The sequence below is a fragment of the Orcinus orca genome, chromosome 4, assembly GCF_937001465.1.
Source record: "Orcinus orca chromosome 4, mOrcOrc1.1, whole genome shotgun sequence".
NCBI lineage: Eukaryota > Metazoa > Chordata > Mammalia > Artiodactyla > Delphinidae > Orcinus > Orcinus orca.
This window is the reverse complement of record NC_064562.1, coordinates 19,032,331-19,056,784: the sequence shown is the minus strand read 5'-3', so window position 1 is coordinate 19,056,784 and position 24,454 is coordinate 19,032,331. Positions and strand designations below refer to the sequence as shown.

Here is a 24,454-nt window from a genome sequence, read left to right as displayed (position 1 = left end):
TGAGCTAATCAAATAGAGGAACAGGAATTTCTGAAAATTCTAGTTCAAAAGACCCTCAGGGTTCTTCGCAGGGAGACTAGAAACTCTCCTGCTCTTGCTGGCCATCTCCTCTGGAGGCTGCTGCTTCCTTGCATCTTTAGGAAAGCAGTGCTTGGGGCAGTTAAGAGCCCAGATGTTGTATTAAGATAGGCACACCTGGGTTGAAACCTCTACCTACATACCCCCTCCCTTAGTCATGTTTCCATGGGCCACTTGTTTAACATCACTTTCCATATCAGAAAAATACAGATTAGAGTACCTACCTCATAGAGTTTTGTCATAATTAATTTGGAAACACTTTGTGAAGTGCTTAAGAGACCAATAAGTTATAATTATTATCAATACTAGTTAGCCTTGCCATCAGCTCCTCTTTCTTTGGTCCCCTTCACCCCCACAAGACAAGCTATTGAGTGATATAAACTTCTTAAGACCACCTTTATGGCTGGTTTTGGGTTTGGGTTTTTTTTTTTTTTTTGAGTTTTTTTTTGGCTGCGTTGAGTCTCTTTGCTGCGCATGGGCTTTCTCTAGTTGCGGTGAGCGGGGGCTATTCTTTGTTGCAGTGTGCAGGCTTCTCAATGCGATGGCTTCTCTTGTTGCAGAGCACGGGCTCTAGGCACACGGCTTCAGTAGTTGTGTCACATGGGCTCAGTAGTTGTGGCTTGTGGGCTCTAGAGCACAGGCTCAGTAGTTGCAGCACACGGGCTTAGTTGCTCCACAGCATGTGGGATCTTCCCAGACCAGGGCTCGAACCCATTGTCCCCCTTCATTGGCAGGTGGATTCTTCACCACTGTGCCACCAGGGAAGTCCCTGGCTGTCCTTCAGATAAGCAATTTTATGCTTTTGTTTAAGCATGATAAAGTGATAAACATAGATTTTTATAAAATTATGTCAGACATAGTCCTGTTGTATTCTTCTCTTCCTTCTTCTTCTGAGATTTTTAAGTCAAAATCCCCATTGGACATCAGTTTCTGTTTTAATTACCTTGGGCAAAGTTCAGCAAACCCACTTACAGGCAGAAGAATGGACTTCAGAGTCTCAGATGAGAATTTGGCATTTCTGAGAGTCCTTTGGCCCTGGAGGCACTTGTTTCCCTGGACTTTTACACAGAGAAAAGCATTTTTCAGGTAGTATCTAAGCACATGCCCAAAGCCATCTGCCCAACTTGCTATTCTGTTTCAAGTGTCCACAGACAGTTCACATTCAACATGGTCAAAAATAAACAATTGTCCTCTATTTGGCACTTCTGTCACCCCCTTTAAATCTGCTTTTTCTCCTGAATTTCCTATTTTGTTTAGTGACATCCTTTCTACTGTTATCTCCCAAGTTAAAAATTAGGCTCTCTCAGGAGTTCTCTGGTGGTCTAGTGGTTAGGATTTGGTACTTTCACTGCCATGGCGTGGGTTCAATCCCTGGTCGGGGAACTGAGATCCTGCAAGCCATGCAGTGTGACCGAAAAAAAAAAAATTAGGCTCTCTCTTCTTCCGTATGCCCCTACATCAAATTATTTACTCAATCCTATAGGTTTTATCTTCTAAGTATTTGTTTTATGTGTTCTCTCTATACTTTGGCTTTGGTTTTAGTTGAGGCCGTTTTAAGCCTAAGCTTTACAGTAGCCTCTTAACTACCTCTAATTCCATTGAATCTGATCCCTGCCATCAAACTGATTGTTCTAAGAGACAAATCTGATCATGCCTTTCCCCTGCTTAACATCTTTCACTAATATGGGGCCTATGGAGCTGGAGCCAGGGTCAGAGAGGTGACCAGAGCTTGCAGAATTGGGGCCAATGAAACAGTCAGAGCTAAGGAGATCTCTGGGACCACCAAGGCCAAAGCTAAGGAGATAATCAAGGATCAGAGGCTTGGTACATAAAGGGGAAATGAGAAAATAAGTAATTAAATTAAAGATACTGAGATTCAAATTTTTCACTGTCTAAGGAGGGAGTTTAAAATATGGAAAGGCTGAAGGCTAGAGTGAATCATGTAGTGTTGTATTGGAATTAGAAGTATCAGTGTGAACTCAAATTTTGATACATAGATAATATAGACGTGTGTGTGTGTGTGTGTGTGTGTGTGTTTGTTTGTGTAAGTAATGCTTTACCCACTGAGAGGGCCTAATGGCAATGAGCACATCTGATTTCCAGATCTTGGTTTCTAAATACCATTCCTCACTAAAAGGAATCAGAGATCCTGGAGAACTGGCTCATTCCAGGAGCAGGGTAAGTACAAGATAAGTCTGTAAAGTCTCATTGTACCAGAACATAAATTAAAGCTCAAAAATGATGGAGACCCCTGCAACTAAGACCCGATGCAGCCAAAAATATAAATAAACAAATAAATATTTTTTAATAAATAAATGATGGAAAGTATAAAAAGGACATAGTAGCCAATTTGAAGGAGCTCCCACTGGCCAAACTGGAGACAATCTGAGCATCAGAATAAACAATGATAGTATCAGATTATAACCCATTTAAAAAATGGTCATCCGTGAGCCCATACTGATAAAAACACATAAATAAACACACAAATGAGGGGCAAAAGTAAGCACTTCTTTATAATAGAATGTCGGATAATAAGTGTGGAAGAAATGAAGTCATTAGAAAATCACTGTTTGGCAACCATTATAGTAATACTTTTTTAGGCAGGAGCCATCAATGGGTGCTAAAACAATTGGGGGAGAATTTGTTAAGAAACAGGATATTTACATAGCCTCACTGTAACTCCCTACAAAATATTTATCATTTAAGAAGGCAAAATGGTAACTTCACAGCTGAGAAACATTGCAGGTGCTATCTTAACTATGTTATCAAAGTTAAAATCACCAGGAAGAGGACAAATCAACTTTGTGCACCTCCTAATATGAAACACTGAGAACATGGTATATCTTTTGTGGTGTTCTTGCCAAAAATGCATAATTGATTCTAATCATGAGGAAACATAAGACAAATCCAAACAGAAGACAATCAACAGTATAATTGACCTGTACTCTTCAAAATGCCAATGACCCAACAGGGAAAGATTTGAGGAACTATTCCAGATCAAAAGAGACTGAAGAGACATAACAATTAAATGTAACACTTGAAACTGGGTTGGATCTTGGACCAAAAGAAAAAAAATGTTTTTGCTGTAAAGGAAATGGGTTATGTTTGATCCCTATTTGATCTCTTCGTGAAATTATAATTCTGTTTCTTCAAGATCCAGCTCAGATATCACTTTACCCATTAAATTTTTGCTGACCTCCATAGCTCTAGTTAATCAGTGGCTTCCACTGTGCTACCTCTAAACCAGGTACATGGTGCTATTGTCGCCATTAAGGATAATTTTAAGTAACATTTATTAAGAACTTACTATATGCTAAGCATATGATCATATGCTTATAAGTAAGTATAGATACTAATGGGTTTACTTTTAATCCACATAAGGACCCTATGAGGAAGGTACTAGTACTAATCCCATTTTTATCTCTCTAGCCCAAGTTCACATAACCAGTAGGTGGCTGAGCCTGGACTTGAGTTCAAGTCTGTCTGACTACAAATCCCATGCTCTTAACCACTATACTCGTTACCTTTAATCTTTCACCTGTCTCTCCTATTAGACTGTAACTTTCTGTGACAAGAGGGTTATATCTTATTTTTTTCTCTATTCCCAACCGTTAACCCTATCACAATTCTTGACATATAAGTGCTCAGTAAATGTTTTTCCTTCTTAAGTTTTTTGCAAATATGAATTATGTCAAATGTTCAAAAAAGAAGAAGGATATATGTACGTGTTGATTGAAAGAGAGAGAGAGTTGGGGGTGATGGGGAGAATACCTGTTCTATCAGAATGCAGAAAGAAGCAGAAGACACTCTCAAGCTGGGTAATTTGAGAAGAGTGAAGAATTTAATAAAGGAACTAGGGACTTCCCTGGTGGTCCACTGGTTAAGACTCCGAGCTTCCAGTGCAGGAGACGCAGGTTCAGTCCCTGGTCAGGGAAGTTTCACAAGCCACAGGCGCTGCCCAAAAAAGAGACAGACTATATACTAAGGCATGGACAGTGTCTTGGAAAACCAAAAGAAATACTACAATAACTGAGAGTTAACAATGAGGCAATATTTACATTTCTTGGTCTGAAGGAATAAAGGGAATGGACAGTAAGTTGCAACTGCCCTCGAAAATCAAAGCCACAAGTTTCTGTATTCAGATCCAGTGGAAAATGGATCAACTATATTTCCTCTTTCTGTAGTAGCATTTTCACTGATGGATGCTAAAGAATGCTTTGTGCCTGCTGAAGAAATATTTCTAGCCAAAATTGAGAAGTTTATTAGCATTCAGCAAAATAGTTTTTTGGTTCTGTCTGCTACCCTACATGGGGCCCGAGGAATGGAAACTGATGTTCAGGATTCAGCAGAGACTCCTGGGTAGTACCTTATTGGATACTTCCAGTACACTACACAATAAATGCAAATAAATGCAAAACCCGGAGTCAGCTGAGAGGAGAGGGCCTCCTAGCAGGAGCTGTGACTTTTGGTTAAGAGGCCTAACCAACCCAAAGCCACCCCAAAATCAGGAATCTGGGACCTCATTCTCTTCCTCCCTTTCAGTCCTCTAAAAGCGACAAGGATAAGGAGCCCATTGATCTACAGTGAAACATACAAGTCAGCCTCAAAGGGCAGAGGACCAGACTGAGAAGGGTGGAAAATGGATGCAGAGGGGCAAATGGAAAATCACCCAGAATAATGTTGTACCTACCACCTCTCTTAAGAAATGGAATACGGCCAATACAGTTGAAGTCCTCAGTGTACCCCTCCCCAGTCACATCCCTCTACTTCCTCTCCTCCAGTGCTGCCATAAAGATTCTTAGACTTCTGCATAATATGTTATTTTTAAAATAAAATTAAATAAAAGAATTTTCTGAAAAGGACTAACACCTTCCTTGCTCTGTCATATTTTTATACTTGAGAAGCGTCATGGTATTATCAATGGGCTGGGAGTCAGAAAACTCTGATCCATGTGTCTAGTTCCAAACCCTTTGTCTTGTGCAAAGCAATTGAAATCTTTCAGCTTTTGTTTCCTCATCTGTAGAACATTGTTATGAAAATCAAATGAATTGGTACCTATGAAATCATTTTGTAAACTGGAAAGCACCAATGAAAGTAAACGATCGCTGTTTATGTCTGCCCCCCTTCTATATATAACATATCCTGTAAGAGCAAGAACCTTGTCTCTCTTGTTTGTTTGCTGTTGTGTCCCTAGTACCCAGAATGGGGGCTGGCACAGTATAGGCATTGCATTAGTATTAATCAGGGAATGCTAACTGCTGTAACAGACAATCCCAAAACACTCAGTGGCTTACGAAAATCAGAATTTATATCTCCCTATGTCAGCATCAGTTGTAGGTCAGTCAGGGAAGCCTTGCTCTCTCAGTCAATCAGAGATTCCGGATCAATCATTTATCTCTACCACATCCTAGGTCCTTGAAATCCTTACCCAAGGATAGGCTGGCACAGGAGCTTTCCTGTGCATGAGATTTAACAGGCCACTGCTGGGAGTGGTGTAGTTCACTTTAGCTCATCCCATTGGCCAGAAGTCAGTCACTGGCCATATACAAGGGATGCTAAAAAACATAGTTTACCTGTAGCTTCAAAATAAGAGAAAATGAGTTTGATCAGCATCTAGCCAGTCATTGCTATGGCTTTCACTAAATATCTGTAGAATAAATACATGAAAAATTAATGAAATATATACAAATGAATGTAGCCTAAGATCCACTTTTGTTTTTTAGCTTCTCAGTAATGGCTTAATTTTTTTTAATTGAAATATAGATGATTAACAATGTTGTGTTAGTTCAGGTATACAGCAAAGTGATTCATATATGTGTGTGTGTGTGTGTGTGTGTGTGTGTGTGTGTGTGTGTGTGTATATGTATATATATATACATATACACACACACACACACACACACATATATATACACATATATATATTCTTTTTCAGATTCTTTTCCATTATAGGTTATTACAAGGTATTGAATATAGTTCCCTGTGCTATACAGTAGGTCCTTGTTTTTTATCTATTTTATGTATAATAGTGTATATCTGTTAATCCCAAACTCCTAATTTATCCCTCCCCCAACCCCTTTCCCCTTTGGTAACCATAAATTTGTTTTCTATGTCTGTGAGTCTGTTTCTGTTTTGGAAATAAGTTCACTTGTATCATTTTTTTAGATTCCACATATGTGATATCATACGTTTGTCTTTCTCTGTCTGACTTACTTCACCTAGGATGATAATCTCTAGGTCCATCCATGTTGTAGCAGATGGCATTATTTCATTCTTTTATGGTTGAGTAGTATTCCATTGTATATATCTTCTTTATCCATTCACCTGTCTGTGGACGTTTAGGTTGCTTCTGTGTCTTGGCTATTGTAAACAGTGCTGCTATTGAACATTGGGGTGCATGTATCTTTTCAAATTAGAGTTTTCATTGTTTTCGGATCTATGCCCAGGAGTGGGATTGCTGGATCATATGGTAGTTCTATATTTAGTTTTTTAAGAAACCTCCATACTGTTCTCCATAGTGGCTGCACCAATTTACATCCCCACCAACAATGTAGGAGGGTTCCCTTTTCTCCACACCCTCTCCAGCATTTGTTATTTGTAGACTTTTTATCATGGCCATTCTGACAGGTGTGAGGTGAAATGTCATTGTAGTTTTGATTTGCATTTCCCTGATGATTAGAGATGTTGAGCATCTTTTCATGTGCCCATTGCCCATCTTTTCATGTGCCCATTGCCCATCTCAATTTCCTCTTTGGAAAAGTATCTATTTGGGTCTGCTGTCCATTTTTTGATTGGGTTGTTTGGTTTTGTTTGTTTGTTTGTTTTAATACTGAGCTCTATGAGCTGTTTGTGTATTTTGGAAATTACACACTTGTTGGTCGCATTGTTGGCAAATAATTTCTCCCAGTCCCTAAGTTGTCTTTGTTTTGTTTATGGTTTCCTTTGCTGTGCAAAAGCTTTGAAGTTTAGTTAGGTCCCATTTGTTTATTTTTGCTTTTACTTTCATTATTCTAGGAGATGGATCTAAAAAAATATTGCTTCTATTTATATCAAAGAGTGTTCTGCCTATGTTTTCATCTAGGTTTTATAGTATACGGTCTTACATTTAGGTCTTTAATCCATTTTGAGTTTATTTTTGTATATAGTGTTAGAAAATGTTCTAATTTCATTCTTTTACATGTAGCTGCCCAGTTTTCCCGACACCACCTTTTTTTTTTTTTTTTTTTGCCGCACAGCATGCAGGATCTTAGTTCCCTGACCAGAGATCAAACCTGTGCCCCATGCAGTGGAAGCACAGATTCTTAACCACTAGACCACTAGGGCAGTCACCAGCACCACTTATTGAAGAGACTGTCTTTTCTCCACTGTGTATTCTTGCCTTCTTTGTTGTAGATTGACCATAAGTATGTGGGGTTTTTTCTGGGCTTTGATCTATGTGTTCATAGATCTGTTCCATTGATCTATGTGTCTGTTTTTGTGCCAGTACCATGCTGTTTTGATTACTGTAGCTTTTCTAGTTAATTTTTCTAATGCATAGTATGATAAAATTTTATTTTTAGTTATAGGCAGAGCCAGTGCTTGACCTACAGGTATTGTAAAAATTGCCTGACCTATTTTGAGGAGACAGCTTGACCTTTATTAAAATGCTTTAATTTTAACATGTACACATTTTAATTCTACTAGAAAGTGGTTTCTACAATTAATATTAACATTGTACACACTTGTGTGTGTTTTTATGTGTATATGTACACAGAGTAGCAAAATAACAGAAAGACGAGGTTACACAAATTCACATTTCAGCCAGGAACGACATAAAACATATCCCTGTGTGCTTCTATACAATATGTATGTGTTCATCAGATGATATTGTAAATTATATCTCCAATAATGATTTTTACTCATGAAATGAAATAGAATTAGCATTTTTTGCTAAAAACCTCTCTAAAAGTCAGTATATTCCTTATTGTGTTGCTGTAGATAGCTTTTCTGCAATATTCTTTTTCAGTTTATAAAGAACCAGATTATAACAGGCTGTTTACAATTCTAAGCAATGACATCTTTTCCTTCTTATTAAATTATAAAGCACCCAATGCATTTTAATAGATGCTTCGATTGAATTATGAGTATGAATAACAAAATTTCTGTTGGTCCTGATTTGCAACCAGTCAGGATGGGGGAAAAATTCCCACACCTACCTTGTACATAAATACAGAGGCTCTTAAAATATTTAAAATGAGACATTTGTATTTAAAACCGTATTTTAAATAGACACAATAAACATTATTTGATAAATATTTGTTAGTACTTTTAAGAGGGTGTTTTTCTCACTTTATCAATAAACATCTACTAGAGATAAACTAGAAAATATAACAAAAATATTTCTTTTATAAACCCAGTTTTAAAACTACCAACAAGTAGCTTACTGAGAAATGTATTAATATCAACAGGAAGAAATTCAGAAAATTTTATTGAGAGACATAAATAAATATAAAGACAACATTTATATATAGGAAGACAAACTTGTTTTTAATTGATGTATAGTTGATTTACAATTTGTGTTAGTTTCAAGTGTACAAACTTTTTTTTTAAATGTCAGTTTATCCCAAGTTAATATATAAGTTAGTTATCATTACAATTAAAATTAGTGAGATGTTATTATAGTTTTGTTAGTTATTGAAATTATTTTTAATTTTTTTTTAAACAGTCAAGGATAGGCACAAGATTATGGAAGAGAAATAATAAATTAAAAGGGAAGCCTAATTTTACCATATATAAAACAACATATGGTACCAGTATAATAATATAGTCCCATGGGATAAAATAGTCTAGAAAGCAGAGTGATAGAGTCCAAAAAATAAGAATAACTGAGTTCAAATTCTGATTAATCCCCTTTCTAGTTAGTTTCTCCTTGCCTGCCTTTTACATAAGAGAATTTATTCACATATGATGGATGAAAGTATTACAAATCAATGTAGAGGGGAAGAATGTTTGACTAAATAATCTAAGGAAAATTAGGTGGCAATTTGGAAAACAAAATTTTTTAATGAGAAATCAAGAACAAAAGTAAAGGGCTTCCCTGGTGGCACAGTGGTTAAGAATCTGCCTGCCAATTTAGGGGACATGGGTTCGAGCCATGGTCCAAGAAGATCCCACATGCCGTGGAGCAACTAAGCCCGTGTACCACAACTACTGAGCCTGTGCTCTAGAGCCTGCGAGCCACAACTACTGAGCCTGCATGCCACAACTACTGAAGCCCACACATCTAGAGCCCGTGCTCCACAACAAGAGAAGCCACCACAATGAGAAGCCCACGCACTGCAACGAAGAGTAGCCCCCACTCGCCGCAACTAGAGAAAAGCCTGCACGCAGCAACAAAGACCCAACTCAGCCAAAAATAAAATTATAAAATAATAATAAAATAAATTAAAGAACAAAAGTAAAAAATTAAAGGTAATAAAATTAGCCAAAGAATAACTGAAAGAAACAAAATTGGATATTTAGAAAACCTCTGAGAGATTTTCTAGGTCTATGTTTAGTAATTATTTAAGAAAGAAGACTAAGTCCAAATTCAACTTTATCATGTACTTATTGAGCACCTACCATATCCTAAGCATTATTATAGAATCTCAGGCTAGATCAGTAAACAACAGACAACACAGAGTTTGTATTCTTGAAGATTCCAGCAAGAATCAAATAAATATCAAGGATAAATAACTTCTTTCAAGAAAAATAAAGAACTGTGTGGTTACTGGCTTATAGACAGATGTATAAATCAGTGGAATAGAATTGAGAGTCCAGAAAAAAACCCATACATTTATCTTCCAAAAAGTTGGAAACGACACAAATATCCACCTACTGCTGAAGGAATTTTGTAATGTGTTGTATCTATATAATGAGATAGTATTCAGCCATGAAAAGAGTGAAGTACATGCTACAACATGGGTAAGCCTCAAAAGCATTATGCTAAGTGAAAGAAGCCAAACACAAAAAGCCACATATTGTATGATTTCATTTACATGAAATGTCCAGAATAGGCAAAACCATAGAGATAGAAATTAAGTTAGTGGTTTCCAGGGGACAGGGACAAGAGAGAATGGGGAGTGACTGAGGATTTCTTTTCAGGTGATGAAAATGTTCTGGAATTAGTGGTGATAGTCTTATCATTGTTCTTTTTTTTTTTTTAAATATTTATTTATTCATTTATTTATTATTTGGTTGCCAGGTCTTAGTTGCGGCAGGCAGACTCCTTAGTTGCAGCTCGCCAGCTCCTTAGTTGTGGCATGCTAACTCTCAGTTGCGGCATGCATGTGGGATCTACTTCCCTGGCCAGGGATCAAACCCAGGCCCCTTGCACTGGGAACGCAGAGTCTCATCCACTGAGCCACCAGGGAAGTCCCTTATCGTTGTTCTTTTGAAAGTGATTTTTTTTTCCCTGTGAATACTTTTAAGATTTCACTCTTTGTCTTTGGTGTTCATTAGCTTTGCTATGATGTGCCAGACATGGTTTTCTTTCTATTTGCTAGGGTCTAGAGTTTATTGACTGTACGGCTTGATATCTCTTGTCGGATTTTGAAAATTCTTAGTCAGTATCTCTCATTACACATATGTTAAAAGTAAATTTCAGTTACACATATATTCAGTTTCTTATCAGTGTCCCATATGATTCTTACGCTCTTTTTAATATTTTCTATTCTTCCTCTTCTCCAACTTTCTGTCTGAATACAAGCCAACCCTTGTGCTAGGAACCCAAAATGTTATTATTTGGTGGTTTTTTCTCCTGATCTTAAATCATTCAAGAAAATTGTCCTCCTATCTCCTGCCAAAGAGGTGTGTATATCTGACTGCCTTAATGCCCAGGAAAGAGTCTTCATATTTTCCATTTTTTTTTAACATCTTTACTGGAGTATAATTGCTTTACAATGTTGTATTACTTTCTACTGTATATGCATATTTTCACTTTTTTCTCCCAGTCAGCTCCTGGAGGCACAGCTTCCTCTTGTGCAAATCTCATGTTTTCATTCCCATTTTCTTTGATCTTGTGGGTTTTGATATATATTTTATTATTTTACTGCCTCTTTATGAAGCTTTGAGTAGAAGAAAAAATAAGTGGTCACTCTGCCATGTTAAACAGGAAGTCATATGTACAGTACTATTCAGTGCTGGCAAGAGTGTCATAAAACAAAGCATTCTAATAGATTTCTAATGCTAGTGTCCTTTTTTAAAAAGGTCTTTAAATCTGATCTCTCTTCTGAGAAGAAAACCTAAATAAATCACCTAAAATTCAAAATTAAGAATATTTTCTATGCAGAAGGATATTCACAGTAGCATACTTACTGAAAGATAAAATTTAGATTAACCTAAATAATGATCTGGTACTAGATAAATAAATCATGGAGTCTACATATAATAGAAAATTGTACAGCCCTTTAAAATTGTTTGTAAAGATACGTGTTAACATAGATAAATGCTATTACATTATGTTAACTGAAGAGGACAGAATTTTTTAAAACTTTACAGAAACAAACACAACTCAAAACAGAAGCATAGGGACTTCCCTAGTGGCACAGTGGTTAAGAATCCACCTACCAGTGCAGGGTACATGGGTTCGAGCCCTGGGCCAGGAAGATACCACATGCCACAGAGCAACTAAGCCCATGCACCACAACTACTGAGCCTGCACTCTAGAGCCCGCAAGCCACAACTGCTGAAGCCCATGTGCCACAACTACGGAAGCCTGCATGCTTAGAGCCCGTGCTCCACAACAAGAGAAGCCACCTCAGTGAGAAGCCCGTGCACCTCAACGAAGAGTAGCCCCCACTCACTGCAACTAGAGAGAGCCTGCAGTCAGCAATGAAGACCCAAGCAGCCAAAAATAAATAAACAAATAAATTTTTTTAAAAAAGAACTACAATTCTGCAGCCTGTAGAAGTGAAACCACATTCAAAGAAAGATAGACAAAATATAAAGGCAGAGGACTTTGTACCACATGAAGGAACATGATAAAACCCCAGAAGAACAACTAAATGAAGTGGAGATAGGTAACCTTCCAGAAAAAGAATTCAGAATAATGATAGTGAAGATGATCCAGGACCTCGGAAAAAGAATGGAGGCAAATATCGAGAAGATGCAAAAAATATTTGACAAAGATCCAGAAGAATTAAAGAACAAACACCTAGAAGAATTAAAGAACAAACATGTAGAAGAATTAAAGAACAAACAAACAGAGATGAACAATACAATAACTGTAATGAAAACTACACTAGAAGGAATCAATAGCAGAATAACTGAGGCAGAAGAACAGATAAGTGACCTGGAAGACAATGGTGGAATTCACTGCCACGAAACAGAATAAAGAAAAAAGAATGAAAAGAAATGAAGGCAGCCTAAGACACCTCTGGGACAACACTAAACACAGCAACTTTCGCATCGTAGGGGTCCCAGAAGGAGAAGAGAGAGAGAAAGGACCTGAGAAAATATTTGAAGAGATTATCGTCGAAAACTTCCCTAACATGGGAAAGGAAATAGCCACCCAAGTCCAGGAAGTGTAGACAGTCCCAGGCAGAGTAAACCCAAGGAGAAACACACCAAGACACATAGTAATCAAATTGACAAACATTAAAAACAAAGAAAAAATATTGAAAGCAGCAAGATAAAAACGACAAATAACATACAAAGGAACACCCATAAGGTTAACAGCTGATTTCTCAACAGAAACTCTACAAGCCAGAAGGGAGTGGCACGATATACTTAAAGTGATGAAAGGGAAGAACCTACAACCAAGATTACTCTACCCTGCAAGGATCTCATTCAGATTCAATGGAAAAATCAAAAATTTTATAGGCAAGCAAAAGCTAAGAGAATTCAGCACCACCAAACCAGCTCTACAAGAAATGCTAAAGGAACTTCTCTAAGTGGGAAACACAAAAGAAGAAAAGGACCTACAAAAACAAACCCATAACAATTAAGAAAATGGTAATAGGAACATACATATTGATAATTACCTTAAACGTGAATGGATTAAATGCTCCAACCAAAAGACACAGGCTCGCTGAATGGATACAAAAACAAGACCCATGTATATGCTGTCTACAAGAGATCCACTTCAGACCTAGGGACACATACAAACTGAAAGTGAGGGGGTGGAAAAAGATATTCCATGCAAGTCGAAATCAAAAGAAAGCTTGGAGTAGCAATACTCATATCAGATAAAATAGACTTTAAAATAAAGAATGTTACAAGAGACAAGGAAGGACACTACATAATGATCAAGGGATCAATCCAAGGAGAAGATATAACAATTATAAATATATATGCACCCAACATAGGAGCACCTTAATACATAAGGCAACTGCTAACAGCTATAAAAGAGGAAATCAACAGTAACACAATAACAGTGGGGGACTTTAACACCTCACTTACACCAATGGGCAGATCATCCAAACAGAAAACTAACAAAGAAACACAAGCTTTAAATGACACAATAGACGAGTTAGATTTAGTTGGTATTTATAGGACATTCCATCCAAAAACAGCAGATTACACTTTCTTCTCAAGTGCTCACGGAACATTCTCCAGGATAGATCACATCTTGGGTCACAAATCGAGCCTCAGTAAATTTAAGAAAATTGAAATCATATCAAGCATCTTTTCTGACCACAACGCTGTGAGATTAGAAATGAATTACAGGGAAAAAACGTAAAAAACACAAACACATGGAGGCTAAACAATATGTTACTAAATAACCAAGAGATCACTGAAGAAATCAAAAAGGAAATCAAAAAATACCTAGAGACAAATTGCAACAAAAACACGACCATCCAAAACCTATGGGATGCATCAAAAGCAGTTCTAAGAGGGAAGTTTATAGCAATACAATCTGACCTCAAGAAACAAGAAAAATCTCAAAAAATAATCTAACCTTACACCTAAAGGAACTAGAGAAAGAAGAACAAACAAAACCCAAAGTTAGCAGAATGAAAGAACTCATAAAGATCAGAGCAGAAATAAATGAAATAGAAACAAAGAAAACAATAGCAAAGATCAATAAAACTAAAAGCTGATTCTTTGAGAAGATAAACAAAATTGATAAACCTTTAGCCAGATTCATCAAGAAGAAGAGGACTCAATAAAATTAGAAATGAAAAAGGAGAAGTTACATCAGACACCACAGAAATACAAAGCATCCTAAGATACTACTACAAGCAACTGTATGCCAATAAAATGGACAACCTGGAAGAAATGGACAAATTCTTAGAAAAGAACGTTCCAAGACTGAACCAGGAAGAAATAGAAAATAGAACAGAGCAATCACAAGGAATGAAATTGAAACTGTGATTTAAAATTTTCCAACAAACAAAAGCCCAGGACCAGATGGCTTCACAGGTGAATTCTATCAAACATTTAGAGAAGAGCTAACACCTATCCTTCTCAAACCCTTCCAAAAAATTTCAGAGGAAGAAACACTCCCAAACTCATTCTATGAGGCCACCATCACCCTGATACCAAAACCAGACAAAGGTACTACAAAAAAAGAAAATTACAGACCAATATCACTGATGAATATAGACGCAAAAATCCTCAACAGAATCCAACAACACATTAAAAGAATCATACACCATGATGAAGTGAGATTTATCCCAGGGATGCAAGAATTCTTCAATATATACAAATCAATCAATGTGATACACCATATTAACAAATTGGAGAATAAAAACCATATGATCATCTGAATAGATTCAGAAAAAGCTTTTGACAAAACTCAACACCGATTTATGATAAAATCTCTACAGAAAGTGGGCATAGAGGGAACCTACCTCAACATAATAAAGGCCATATATGACAAACCCACAGCAAACATCATTCTCAATGGTGAAAAACTGAAATCATTTCCTCTAAGATCAGGAACAAGATAAGGATGTCCACTCTCACCACTATTATTCAGCATAATTTTGGAAGTCCTAGCCATGGCAATCAGAGAAGAAAAAGAAATAAAAGGAATACAAATTGGAAAAGAAGAAATAAAACTGTCACTGTTTGCAGATGACATGATACTATACATAGAGAATCCTAAAGATGCCACCAGAAAACTACTAGAGCTAATCAATGTATTTGGTAAAGTTGCAGGATACAAAATTAATGCACAGAAATCTCTTGCATTCCTATACACTAACAACAAAAGATCAGAAAGAGAATTTAAGGAAACAATTCCATTCACGATTGCAACAAAAAGAATAAAATACCTACGAATAAACCTACCTAAGGAGGTAAAAGACCTGTACTCAGAATACTATAAGACACTGATGAAAGAAAGCAAAGATGACACAAACAGATGGAGAGATCTACCATGTTCTTGGATTGGAAGAATCAGTATTGTGAAAATGACTATACTACCCAAAACAATCTACAATTCAATGCAATCCCTATCAAATTACCAGTGGCATTTTTTACATAACTGGAATAAAAAAGCTTAAAATTTGTATGGAGACACAAAAGACCCCATATAGCCAAAGCAGTCTTGAGGGGAAAAAAATGGAGCTGGAGGACTCAGATCCCTGACTTCAGACGTATTAGAAAGCTACAGTAATCAAGACAACATGGTACTGGCACAAAAACAGAAATATAGATCAATGTAACAGGATAGAAAGCCCAGAGATAAACCCACGCACCTATGGTCAACTAATCTATGGTCAACTAATCTAAAGGAGGCAAGGATATACAATGGAGAAAAGACAGTCTCTTCAATAAGTGGTACTGGGAAAACTGGACAGCTACGTGTAAAAGAATGAAATTAGAACCCTCCCTAACACCATGCACAAAAATAAAGTCAAAATAGATTAGAAACCTATATGTAAGACTGGATGCTATAAAACTCTTAGAGGAAAATATAGGAAGAACACTCTTTGACATAAATCACAGCAAGATCTTTTTTGATCCACCTCCTAGAGTAATGGAAATAAACACAAAAATAAGCAGATGGGACCTAATGAAACTTAAAACTTTTGCAAAGGAAAGGAAACTACAAACAAGATGAAAAGACAACCCTCAGAATGGGAGAAAATATTTGCAAATGAATCAACAGAAAAAGGATTAATCTCCAAAATATATAAACAACTCATGCAGCTCAATATTAAAAAAAAAACAACCCAATCAAAAACTGGGTGGAAGATCTAAAGAGACGTTTCTCCAAAGAAGACATACAGAGGGCCAAGAAGCACATGAAAAGCTGCTCAACTTCACATTATTAGAGAAATGAAATCAAAACTACAATGAGGTATCACCTCACACCAGCTAGAATGGGCATCATCGGAAAATCTACAAACAACAAATGCTGGAGAGGGTGTGGAGAAAAGGGAACCCTCTTGCACTGCTGGTGGGAATGTGAATTGGTTCAGCCACTATGGAGAACAGTATAGAGGTTCCTGAAAAATCTAAAAATAGAACTACCAAATGACCCAGCAATCCCACTACTCGGCATATACCCAGAGAAAACCATAATTCAAAAAGACACATGAACCCCAATGTTCATTGCAGCACTATTTACAATAGGCAGGTTGGAAGCAACCTAAATGCCCATTGGCAGACAAATGTATAAAGAAGATGTGGTACATATATACAATGGAATATTACCCAGCCATTAAAAGGGACAAAACTGGGTCATTTGTAGTGACGTGGGTGGATCTAGAGACTGTCATTCAGGGTGAAGTCCAAAAGAGAAAAACAAATATATTTTAACACATATATGTGGAACCTAGAAAAATGGTACAGATGTACCAGTTTGCAGGGCAGAAATAGAGACACAGATGTAGAGAACAAACGTATGGATACCAAGGAGGGAAAGCAGCGGGGGGTGGGGGGGGGGGTGTGATGAATTGGGCGATTGGGATTAACATGTATACACTGATGTGTGTAAAATTGATGACTAATAAGAACCTGCTGTATAAAAAATAAAATAAAATTCAAAATTCAGAAAAAAAGAAAAGTATAGAAGAAACATTTCCAAATATGGACAATACTTAGGATGGTGGAACAATGACAAATAGGGTTTTTTTCTATATACTTTTATATTTTTCCCAGTATGCCTAATGAATGTGTGCTTTCTGAAAATAAGGAAAATGGGGAAAACAGTATGTTTAAATGAAGAAACATTATTTTTTTAACTTACATACTATGCTATTTATAATAATATGAAACCCACATTATTTGTCCAAAATCTCCTATTTCTTTTTAATTCATTACAAGTTCTGGATTTCAGTTCAGTTATAAAGATGGGGATTTTTCAACATGAATTTCTTAAAAATAGTGTTTAAGTAAGAATTCTGGACTCCCAAGCCTAAGAAACCCCTGGACCATCTTCTCTCCATTTCCTAGAAAACACGTTTCATTTACAGTTCAGCCTCAGAATGAATTGAGTTAAATTCTGTGCTAATACAGCTTTAAAATGCAGTGCCTCAGATAAATATCAACCAAGCACTACAAAGTTTAATTTGAGATATGTGTTCCACATTACGATCTGATCTCCCTCCATACTGTTTAACAAATTAAAATGGCAAGTAGCATCATCCCTTTTGAGGCAGCAAGAGATATTGAAGAGCTGCTTGAATTTACCTCTGCTGAAATATTCTACAATGTGTTCCACGACTGTTCTGAGATTGATTACACATACAAGTTGAAGTAAAAGTTAATTTTTTTTTTTAGTGGGTATAGAGATGTGGTGTAAAATAAGCACCATTCTGGTTTTCTGTTTTGAGTTCTTATGATAAATTTAAAAGAAGTGAAATATTTGAGTAATTAGAATTAGGCAAGTATCCATAAATTGTGGAACATTTGACATATACATTAACACCAAAGCCACATTGCAGATTCTGAACTTTATTTCTCATGTGAACTGTGAAAATAATGCCCAGGCTAGCAAGATCTAAAAGAAGAAAACTTGATTACCAAGGAACATAACATTTATATACAGGAAAATAGCCTTTCATATTCTGTTTATGTTCACAGCAACCCCTTTTAGCAAAGAGAGAGCCCCAGGAAAGAAGCAAAGTGAAGTACAATTCTTTTATATCTTTCCCTTTGGGCTCAAATTACACAGAATGGTTTGTTTGCTTTCCAATAGATGGCGGGAAAGACAACAGTAGTACACCAAACCAGTTTAGAAATGAAAGACAAGCATCTGTTTGTTTTACAGATTTATCAGCTTCTTTCCTGGTAGCTCAGTCAAGCTTCTTAGGAGGCCCCCTACAGCTGCCATTTTGCCCTGCTTGGTGGTCACTCACAAGAAATGAGCTTACTGATTCCTATGGCTTCCTTTCTTAGCAAAATGGTCCTTTCCTATCAGTGCTTTCAAAGTTACTCTATTTGCATAGCTTTGTGACTCTCAAAGGAACACATACCATGTAGCATATAAATTAGGAAATTTATAGCATCCATTCATGGATCTTGATTTATGGCAGGACTCCCATTTCAGCTCTATTCTGGGCATGTCTGAAAGCAGTGCAAGTGAGATCTACAGGGGCTAGCAGGAAAGGCTCAAAGGAGAGGTCAGACATGCTACCAAGGTCAGAATGTTTTTGGGGGAAAGCTACCTCATTTGGCTGTGAGTATAGCTGCTGTTGTGAGAATAACCAGTGTGACTGTGTGATGCTACTTAATTATCTCTGGGTAATTCAAAAGTGTCAATGTACAAGCTGGATTGCATAATCTATCTACTTTGCTTCATTCCAATGTCATCAGCATCAAAATGAATAATGCAACTGAATGATGCAATTCACTCTTTCCCTATCTTACAGTTAAACCATTATTTCTTCTCAAGTACTTGGTACATTTAGGCAAGTTTTATGTTTCGATAATAGTATTTACAGGGACTTCCCTGGTGGTCCACTGGATAAGACTCTGTGCTCCCAATGCAGGGGGCCCGGGTTCTATCCCTGGTCAGGGAACTGGATCCCACATGCATGCTTCAACTAAGAGTTCACATGCCACAGTTAAGGAGCCTGCATGCCGCAACCAAGGAGCCAGTGACCTGCAACTAAGGAAGCCCACGAGCCACAACTAAGGAGCCCTGGAGCTGCAACTGAGGAGCTCATGAGCCTCAACTAAGGAGCCTGCCTGCCGCAACTAAGACCCAGTTCAACTAAATAAGTAAATAATAAAATAAATAAATAAATATAAAGAAAGTATGCCTTACCATCCTGGCTATACAAACAGAATAACAATAATAATAATAGTCTTTACAACAAGAATATTAGTAATGCATCTCTAAGGAATCTCAAGTAATTTTATAATCATTACTGTTTTACCCATGTATTCTGATATATTTTAGAAAAATGAAGAGGATATGTTTTCAATGCCTTATGTCATTTCATCTTATTTAAAGCATTGATATTATCTATAAGTACTTGATTCTATAATTTATAAAAACTGAATAAGACATGACCATAAAATACTTTTGGAGAGTTCTCTGAAAAGTCCGATATTAGTGAGCCTGCACTTTTACAGCTTCCATCCTCTTTTAAAATAAAAATAGAGGTCCCCAACTAAATCATGTTATGTTCCTGAGAGTCTCAAATATTGAAGGAAAACATATTTGCCATAAGATCTCTCTCTCCGGGACTTCCCTGGTGGTCCAGTGGATAAGACTCCATGCTGCCAATGCAGGGGGGCCGGGGTTCGATCCCTGGTCAGGGAACTAGATCCCGCATGCATGCCGCAACTAAGAAGTCCGCATACCACAATTAAAGATCCCACATGCACAACTAAGACCCGACACAGCCTAAATAAATATTTTTTTTACCAAAAGATCTCTCTCTTCTATTTCACTTAGGATGAAAGATTTTGATGAACTCATGAGATTGTTGAAAGAATCTAACACTTAGTGATATTCAAAGATTGAAATGCAATCAGCTTAGTGGGGATATTTCTACTTATCTGAAGAGCTGGATTATTTGTCTCAACTCAGAAAATAAAGGATCAGCTTCTAATATACAGGGGTTTCATAGGATGCAAGAAGAGAACTCTTGCCTACGGAATTAGCAAAGTAAAAACTGTTTGTTTTACAAATTTAAAGATTGGCTCATGTATAAAGAATCCTGCCCACGCTGTACAAGATTACACTTGTGATGACTTAGGAGATTTCAAGAAGCAGAATGCTGATTCTGAGGTTGTAGGGCCTTTTGGGATGTATTAGTTTGCTAGGGCCACCATAACAAAATACCATGGACTGGGTGGCTTAAACAACAGCTTATTTTCTCACAATTCTGGAGGCTAGAAGCCTGAGATCAAGTTGTCGACACATTTGCTTCCTTCTGAGGCCACTCTCCCTGGCTTGTACATGTCCACCTTCTTGCCGTGTCCACCCGTGGTCATCCCTTGGTCTGTGTTGTCTCTGTCCTAATATAAGAATACCAGTCATACTAGATTAGGGCCTATCCACATGGTCTCATTTTACCTTAATTACCTCTTTAAAGGCCCTATCTCCAAACAGTCACATTCTGAGGTGCTGGGGGTTAGAATTTCGATAAATGAATTTGAGGGGGCACAATTCAGCCAATGACATCAGGAAATATGCTATTCTGGATGTGTCAGAATCTAGATCCAGGAAATGTGGAAGCAGTTCACAGTATTTCCCAATGTATGATCTTGATTATTCACATGATAATGCTAGAAGACCCAGGAGAAGATGCCTCAGCATACAACAATATTTGCATACATGGTCACACATTCAGAATAGAAGAGGAGTCAGTTACTGCTTTATGTTTTAATTTTTCATAAAGATCAGTAAACAGTTACAATATTTTCTTCCCAGAACCTTTGTCAAAATTGTTTACATCATCTCACTTAATATCTGTGTCCAAAACATCTGTTTGGTTAGAACATCTCAACCATGTATTTATCAACAAATTTATAAGTTTTATCCAAGAAGTCGGTGTCTATATGATGTATTTGTCAGAATAGGCTAACTGCTGTAACAAACAACCCTCACATCTCAGCACATTAAAGTTTATTTCTCCTTCATACAAAGTCAAGTCGGTATTCCTGATTGTGCAGCTCTCCTAGGCAATATTTCTCCAAGTGGTTACTCAGAGAACTGGGCACTTTCCATCTTATAGCACTACCATCTTAAATAGGTGGGTTCCAAGGTTTCCATGGGAGGGTAATAGAACATGCAGAAGGCACTCCAGATATTTACTTCCTTGACCTGAATGTGAAAGCACATCACTTCTGTTCACGTTGGCTAGAACCAGTCATATGCTCATACTTAGATTCAGAGAGACTGGAAAATATAATCTTTGGCTGGACAGCTGCTTCCCAGTAACAACTCTCCACTATGAACACAGAATCTGAACATTTAGTTGTCAGCTAGCCCCCTCTGCTATGAACAGCAACTCCAATGTAGGTTTCTTAAAATTCAGTTGCATTGCAAATGTGGTGGCTAAAAGCCAGACTACCCAGCTAGAATCCTGGCTCTGCTGCTTATTGGCTATGTGACCTTGGAAATACTGCTCACCTCTAACCACCTCAGCTTTCTCATCTGTAAAATGGGGATTTTATTCAGAGGTTTGACCTGACTAACTGTAAAGCACTTGGAATAATGCCTGGCCCATAGCATTCTATAAATGTTACCTATTATTATTATTTACATGTCTGTCCCCACCACACTCCTTGTGAGATAGGCTCAGAAAGTTTCAGGAACCCATAGCCCTAAATGCAGCAGAGATGACCCAGGTGGCCAACAGAGGTGGCCCTGACTGAATGAATGGACCAATATTCTCTCTTGCAAAGGCTGAGTGTTTAACACACAGTAAGTCAGCAGTTTATTACCGGAGTGGAATTCAAAAAATGAAAAGAACAAAACCAAACACCCAGAGAAAAGGCAATGATCAGAAGCCATGAGACAATAAAAGCCAAGAGTTGTCAGACACCATGAATGGGAAAAGCTAGGAAAGACAATGGAGAGAATGGAGTAGCGGGAATAGCGGCTGCAGAGAGTAGCTGAGTCACCAGAATGGTGTAGGACTGCAACAGGGACCCGTGGCCTCATGAGAACACAATGGCATGAACTGCTAATATCCCAAACGACCTTCCAGATTCATTCCAGTGGGAGGAGGGTCTGACTGTAAGACAGACATTTGTCTTCCTTCTTTTACAGCCCCATCACTTAAGATTTCCTAGCATGTCATTTTGGCTTGGGATTTGAAAAAGCCTGTCAGTATAGCCACTGTGATTAATTTGAAACTTAGAAGTGATCTTGGTACTCTTTTCTGATAATACAAGTATTAGTGGCTGTGAATCTCAGTTCACAGATACAGATGTACAAAAAGTGTTCTACAGCAAGGTGCTTCCTGATTCTGAGCCCCACCACCCCCTTCCACTGGTGTGTGGAAACTTAATCTTGTTCATTCTTAGAGCTTGACCCCAGCTTACCCAGGATTGTTCACAGTTCTGGTGTCTAATGCAGTGCCAAGGCATCCAGCAGGTTGGTCATCTCTTCATAGCCCTTGACCACGCTCTGTCCACATCATCCCTTCAGGTCCAGGAGCTCTGAGCTGCTTCTGCTCCAAGTTTGCAGCACGGATATTTTTACCAAGGCTGAGAATTCCATGCTTGGGGACTCATGTGCCCTGCAGTTTTTCCTTTCTAGGGTCCGTCTTGCTCCCTCCCTAGCAATACTACCCGAAAGTATGATCCAGATTCCCATGTCCAAAACCCAAGTCCTCTGGCCCTTATTGAGCCTAAAGAATCTGTTTTCCTTTTTTTTTCTTTTCTATTTTTTAAATATTTATTTATTTATTTGGCTGCACCGGGTCTTAGTTGCAGCACGTGGGGTCTTCGTTGTGGTATACAGGATCTTTTAGTTGCAGCATGCAGGCTCTTACTTGCAGCATGTGGGATCTAGTTCCCTGACCAGGGATGGAACCCGGGCCCCCTGCATTGGGAGCACAGAGTCTTAACCACTGGACCACCAGGGAGGTCCCAAGAATCTTTTTTTCTTAACAGAGAGAAGTTCTTTTACTTCAACTTTCTCCAAGCCATTTTGTCCCTACCTGCACTTTCTTTCTTCTACAGAGACTTAGGCTTTTGAAATAAAAGCCAGAAAGTTTTCCAGGCGACTTCCATTTCCATCCTTACTACACACACTTCAACTTGATGAAGAAAGCACAGACCTGGCCACCTACTTATTTGAGAGGACAGGGAAGGGGGAAAAAAGAGGTAAAAGTTAAATATCTCAAAATATTTTGTGTTCTTCCTTTATTTCTTTTTGCCATAGATACCTGGAAGCTCAGGTTCAAATTTTATGGTTAGTACATGTAACAATTATAGACCCTTGGAATGAGGATATTTACTAATTTATTTTTCTTACATTCTGATTTCTGGTTGTTCATTCTCATTTTATTATTTGGTATACCTTGTAAACAAATACATTTACCTACCTATTTAAATCCCCATATTGATTTTTTTTAAACTAATAAAATTCATTGCAGCAGTGTGGAGTGTAGCTATAGTCTAGCAGGTTACAGTAATAGAGACATACTCAAGCTACCAGAACTCAAGAAGAGAGAATATGGCCTGGGAAGAATATGGCAAGGTCCATCCTGATGTCCAGCAGTTCTAGTGACTCAGTAAGCTTCCAATGGCTTCCATTGTCTGCTCGAGCATAACAGAGACTCAGTTACTCTCTGTGTCTGATTGTCCTGCTCTAGATGCCACCAATTAACTGACCGTCTTTTTTCTCTCAACATAATGGCATTTATTTATTTTAGCTTCTCCTTATTGTTGACTCCTCCTACTTAAAGACTTCTACTAGTTACCTTTTCTCAATTGGTCTTTCAGTTTTTGCCTTTGCTACCGTTTGAACACCTCCCAAAGTAAGATGATGTTTATCAGACTAATTAACTGCAATTATTCCCAATTGAGTTTTTGTGATACATCGACTCATAATTTTTTTTCTCACTAGGTTACTAATTTATTATAAAAGGATATTAAAAGATACTAATCAACAGCCAGATGAAGAAATACGTAGGGCAAGATCCCAAACAAAGGAGCGTCTGTCCTTGCGGAGCTTGGGGCCCAGCATGGTGGCCTGAGGAACCCATGTGGAAACCGGTTTCCCCACATGGAAACTCCGAAAAAGGGTCTCAACTCATAGGTTATTATTGACTAAATGGGTTATTGACTTTTCTTGGCTCTGGTAACTGCCCTTGTTCATGTCAGTTGTGGCTAAGGTATCAGGGTACTTTCATACAAGGAGAGAATTCTATGCAGAAATAAACTCTGGAAGAGGACTATAGAGAAGAACCTCTTAGAAGGGGCTGTGGGCAGACAGCTATCCTAAAACTTAGCTTGTTCAGTATTACCATTAATTAAAGGTAGGGTAAATAAG

General features: G+C 37.7%; 1 protein-coding gene and 1 pseudogene across 1 annotated transcript in view; one reads left to right on the top strand and one right to left on the bottom strand.

The window, feature by feature from the left end:
• Window positions 1–24,454, bottom strand: part of LOC101283124 (macrophage migration inhibitory factor-like) — a 481,812-nt pseudogene that overhangs the window by 86,178 nt on the left and 371,180 nt on the right.
• EIF4E (eukaryotic translation initiation factor 4E) overlaps window positions 1–24,454 on the top strand; it is a 113,469-nt gene that overhangs the window by 11,140 nt on the left and 77,875 nt on the right. The gene's annotated exons all lie outside the window — the stretch shown is intronic.